The 5,999-nt window shown below is 41.1% G+C and overlaps 1 pseudogene; it reads right to left on the bottom strand.

The window, feature by feature from the left end:
• Nucleotides 1-43: 43 nt before the first annotated feature.
• On the bottom strand, nt 44-769 carry LOC101580893 (annotated as a pseudogene).
• Nucleotides 770-5,999: the final 5,230 nt, after the last annotated feature.

Genomic DNA, 5,999 nt, shown 5'->3' with positions numbered 1-5,999 from the left:
AAAAAATAGCATCTGGTCCCAAGTGTCTTTGTCTGCAGACACTCTACTGCAGACGGTTTTCGTTTTCTTGACATCTCCAGTGTACGACGCTAATCACTAACTCTTCCTCCTCACTGAAGTACGCGCTCTTCTTTATCCTCAGGCGCCGTGAATCCTCGGAAGTCGAAGGGCCCCCAGCACTGACTTTCCATTTGTTTTGTTCTTCCATCTTGGCTTGCTGGCAGGCGATGGCTTGGCTGAGGCTGTCCAGTGCGGGGTCCTCGCCCTCATCTTCGCTTCCTGCTGCGTCCTCGATTTCTTCCGGTTCGGTGGTTTTCTTTTTCTTCTTCTTTTCTTTCTTCTTTGGAGGCTCATGTTCCCCGAGCATATTCTTTGGACAAGCATAACTTAGGTGCCCACTTTCCCCACATTTGTAACATTTAGATTTATCAAAGTAGTTTCGCCTTTGGATGAATTCAGCTGCTCTTCCATTGTCAATAGCAGTGCTTGCCTTTATCACTCTACCAAATAACTGTTTGTTATTTATGGCTCTGGTGCAGCTTTGTGCAGAGTCTTTATCCAAAAACAATATAAACACCACTCCTTTACTCTTCCTCGTGTCTTTGTCTTTCATTATAGTAACCTTCACAACTTTGCCATACTTGGAAAATATCCGGTATAAGTCGTTGTTTGTCAGGGAGAAGGGCAAGTTGGACACGTACACTGTGCTCTTACTTGGAGCCAGGCCACCACTCATTTCTTCGGGCGGGTCGGCCCGGGTGGGGCCGGCGCCAAGTAGGGGTTCCCGGGCAGCCAAGGCTGCCACTGCGCTTTTTGCGGCTGGCTCTGTCCATTAACTTTTAACAAAATTCAACAAAGCCTTCATCATATTTGTTTCCCTACCTGAATGAGCCCCTGTTCCCATAGTCCCCACAACCATCCAACTACTGTTGGGGAAAAGGGTGATGACTGATCTGGCTTTTGAGCTGAATGTGGTCATAGTTGGTGAGTGTGAGGTGAGAGTCTTCAGCAGAGAAGTTTGCCTGATGGGCCTCAGCTGAAGATGTCTGACACCTTTACAGTGGCTTTTGTCTGTGTGACTACTTGGTTTGACAACTTCTGGGTGAGAATAAACAAGCTTTGCCATGAGATTAAAGCCCGTATGACCAAAACATGAGCAACAGCTTGGAAAAGGAGGCCACTTTGGAAAAGGAGCCATATCAGACACACTGTTTAAGGGACTGGAATATCAATTGTAACCAGCTGGCCCTTAGAACGATCAGCGGGGTTCAGTGATTGGAGCCTCCCTCTGTGACTCATCAAAGTTGTATATTATTATTACTCTTGTCTCTCTGGCTATGTTCTCCTATGGTGGGGTGTTCAAAACTAAGTTAAAGTGAGATGTTTATCAATCATAAATACCTCCGAATTGCATCCAGGTATATCAAGGTCAGTTAATTCTCACTGGGCATTCATTTTTGGGCCATGATCTGAGCTTCTTGGCTTTTTCAGTTTGTCCTCTGTCAGGTATTGCATCATCCAGGATGAGTCATGGTCTGTACTAGAGGACATGGCATCAGAAGCATACCACAGCATCAGAACATTTTTCCCTTCAGTGACTCTCCTTTTAGCATGATGTAAGCTGGTTGACTCTTATACTTTAGGGTTCAACAATCTTCTTGCTCAGGAGGTTGGGTGTCTCACCAAAGTTGTAGGATCTTGTAGAAATATTCCTTGAAGTCCTGGATCCTTGTTGACCGAGGAGGGCCAGGGCCAAAATATTATCTATCCTCTTAGCCCATTTATTTATTTATTTATTTATTTATTTATTTATTTATTTATTTATTTACTTAGTTAATAGCTAGTTCTGGTTTCTCAGACTTCATTTGTTGAACACCCCACAAGAGAAGATTGATTACATCAGTGATATAGTGGGAGCAGTTAATTTCATGATTTTATTTATATATCCAGCTTATAATAGTTTCCCCTATGAAGAGGTACCCTAACTGCATGAAAGGTCAAGGGGAAATGACCACTCTGAATACTCTCAGACAGTGGTGATCAGAGTTGTGGTAAGAGATACTCTCTAGAGTACCTATGTAGAGGCCCTCAACTGATATTAAGAGTTTTCATCCTGTGTAGGTATATAGCTTTGAAACTGGGAGAAATAAAACCAAAGAACCAGTTAAGTATGCAGGAAGCTTCAGAGTCTGACATGGCATTAACCTGCCATCTAATATCTTAAACAGCCACCACAAGTTCTTTCTGGTGCTGGTGTTAAGGTGCGTAGGCCTAGGTTTCCTTAAGAAGCTAATAAAGGAGTGTGGCTTTTTTTCTGTATTTAGGACAGGGTCTACAGGGTCTACAGAGTCTCACTACATAGATAGAACTCATAGTGATTCTCCTGTTTTCAGTCTCCCAAGTGCTGGGATTACAGGCAGGTGCCACCACACTCAGTCTCCATTGCCATCTCAGTGCTCCCCACAGGTGGAGCCCACACAACATGCTGGGGATCAAACCCTAGCCACTGCACTCTGGCTAAGCACTTTAATCTAATGGGCTATCAGGCAGGCCCAGATGTGGCCTTTTGAGCATATCCTGGAATCCAAATTCTGTAAAACCCAGCCACTTCCACAAAAGCTGTCAGCTGTTTGATATGTTTTGGCAAAAAGAAGTCTAGAATGGATTATGTTCTCTCTGAACTTAGTTCTCTTTTACCCTGAGGAATAAGCAGCCTTAAATGGGTGACCTAGGACTGGCAGACATGAGTTTTCTCCTGGGACACTCTATAACTTCAGGAAGCTAGAAAGTTAAGAACAGATTCAGGTACCTCCCATACTTGGGTCTCTATCTTCACAGATAATCTAGATAATGTAAGAAGGTGATGTAGAGGGCCCACAGATTCATTAGTGGGGGCAGGTCTTGAACCACTCCCCATTCACTAGGCCCTCTATTGACTCCAGTGACGATAGTACCACAGGGGCTGATAGCCTCTTGTAAGAATTCCTACCCATATAGTCCTTGGACCAAAGGTCTTTATTCCTCCTTTAATAGAAGACAATTATAAAGTTTTACAGAGAAAATTAGAGATCAAGGACCACATAGCACCCTAGCATGACAATTATCACATTATTATCTGTGAAACACATTTAAATGCTGTCCCAGTGTAGAATAGCTTCTTTACTCTGTTATCTTGATCTAATTACAAGATACCAAATGGCATAAAGAAACAGTTACCTAATTTATTATTCTTTAATAGGGTGCCATTGATGAAGAATATACTGTCTATAGATGTTCCTTGTACGCTATTAATATCTAAGTTTTAATTTTTAGTGACACTGTCTGTAAATTTCTAAGTGTAGTGACAGACTTATAAAACTATTATTTGACCGGTGGCCTCATGCTATGCTTATGATTTTGTTGTTGTTGTCATTGTTATATTGTTTTGTTTTTGAGACAGGTTCTCACTATGTAGCCCAGGCTTGCTTCAAATTGACAGTGATCCTCCTGCATTAGCCTCCTGAATACGGGGATTACAGACATCTGCCACCATGCCCATTTTGATCATGACTTTTAAGAAATAACAATGTGTACTATAATTTACATTTATAAAAATATACTTTTTATTTTTTTCTTATCCCCACCCCCCTATGCCTCCCAAGAATACACTTCTTATAGAACAACAGAACTTAAGGAATGAAAAATATTCTTTGAAATCATAAATTGTACTACCTCCGTTTTATCAATAAATAAATAATGGTTCAGAACATATGAGTGATTTGTTGGTGACCACTTAGTACACTAATGCTATTTAATAACTCCATGCTCTTTATGTAGCCCTGAGCTCTTTCAACAACATCATACTAATGTATTTTGAATAATCAATAATATGACTATCAGGGCCAGCCAGATAACTCAGCAGACTAAAGCGCCTTCTTAGGCAGGGACCAGGGTTTGATCCCCAGAATGCTGTGCTAGGCCCAACCCCCAGGGCATGCTGAGACAGCAACTTAGAGTGGCAGTGGTGGCATATACCTGTAATCCCAGTGCTTGGGAGGCTGAAAAACAAGCAGAATCACTATGAATGGGATCTGTGTAGTGAGATTCTGGAGACTGTACCAAATACATTAAAAAAATTCACCATTGATAAGACCATGAGTAAATATTATCCCTTAGTATGTCCAATAATTTTAGAGGAAAGACATGAGTGATACCTTTGTGTGTTCAGAGAAGACTTTATGGAGGAAGAACTTTAGTTTTCCATAATAATTGGGAAGCAAATGAATAAATAAAAACATAAAGTAAATGTTTGGGAACCTACCAGTGACAAAGTTAGCTAAATCATGAAGGCAGATGTAGCAGAAGATACTCCTGGTAAAGGGCTGGCCAAATAGCTCAGTGGATTAAAGTGCCCGCAATTAGGTGCAGGGGCAGGGGGTTGGATCAACAGGCCTGCCATGCCGGCTCCACCCCCAGGCCACATTGAGAAAGCAATTGAGCCTAGGCATGGTGGTGCACACCTGTAATCACAGCTCTTGGGAGGCTGTGAACAGGCGGATCACTACTAGTCTGATCAAGTAATGAGACCCTGAACACCCTGTAGACCCTTCCCTAAAATACAAAAGAAAAAAAAAAGATAATCCTGGTAACTAAAGATATTGACTAGCTAGTAGTATTGGGTAGCAGAATTTCAGGTATTTAAACTTCATGACATCAACATAGAAGGCCAGTTATATGGAAACCAGCTCAATCCAGAATCATTTACATGCATCTTGTTTAACTTGGATTTTAGAAGCATCCCAACAGTTGCTCAAAGCTGGTCATAGTGAGGGAATTTATGCTGGAGAAATCAGCTAACACTATAAACTATGAATCAGGAAATTTTTTCTTTTCTCATCAATTTACCAGTATTCCCAGAAAAAATGAAACTATCTAGCAGTTAGACTAGATTATGTAGGGGGAAGGGAAAATTGGGAGGAGGGAGAAAGACAGAAGCCTCTACTATCCAGTCTAATGAGCAATTTTCAAATCATGTTCCTTGTCCTATTATCACAGATTAGATGGGAGAACATGCTGAAGCAGCTTTGGAGTCAAAGAAATCAAGGTTTACCTCAGGCTCTGCCAGTGCTGGACTACACTGTCTTGGGCAAATGACGCCTTCATCCTGAACTTCAGGTTTTCCATCTGCAAATCGGAGAAGACAAAAATCATCCTCACGGGAAGAGCGCGAAGCTGAAATGAGACTCTAAAATGGCATAGTCTGGTTCCCAAGGAGAGATGTTAAAAAGATATTACATTCTTTTTCCCTTTCTAAGTACAGTACCATGTAATTTATCACCCTGAATAGCACATTTTTGAGAATAAAAGGAGGCTTGGTTAACAATTACATGTGGACAACAGGCACAAATTGGATTACTCAGGGCAAACTAGGTGCACAATCACCATCTCTGAGTAAAATTTTCTGAAGGGCAGATAGGTGCTGGAACTGTGATAGTTTTATAATGTCAAAATAGTCATTTTTGTCTTCTTTTATTAAGAAAGCTTTTATGTTTAGCATTTTAGAGTAGTGGAGAAATTGAGCAGAGGATTTCCATCTGTCATCTCACACATACAGCTCCTTCTATTAGCATTTCATCTGGGTGTGTTTTGTTACTATTAATGAATCAATGTTGGCAAGCTATCATCATTAGTATTAATGAAAGTCCATATTTTATACAAAGGTTTACTCTATCATATGGATCTTTTTTTTTTTTGGTTGTTGTTTATATGTTTATTTGATTTTTGAGACAAGGTCTCTCTGTGTAGCCCAGGCTGGCCTCAAACTCATGGTGATCCTCCTGTCTTAGCCTTCTAAGTGCTGGGATTTCACGTGTGGGCCCAGGCCCAGCTCAGTCCTATGAGCTTTAACAAATTCATGCCCCATTTCTGTGTTTCTACAATTATTTTACAGAGTGGCTCAACCCTTAAAAATCCTGTGTGGAACTTCTTTTTTTTTGTTGGCTATCTCAGCCTTCCCTGAG

Source organism: Octodon degus, unplaced genomic scaffold, assembly GCF_000260255.1.
Source record: "Octodon degus isolate 3935 unplaced genomic scaffold, OctDeg1.0 scaffold00410, whole genome shotgun sequence".
Lineage (NCBI taxonomy): Eukaryota > Metazoa > Chordata > Mammalia > Rodentia > Octodontidae > Octodon > Octodon degus.
The sequence above is the reverse complement of the archived record's forward strand: the minus strand, read 5'-3'. Positions and strand labels throughout refer to the sequence as shown.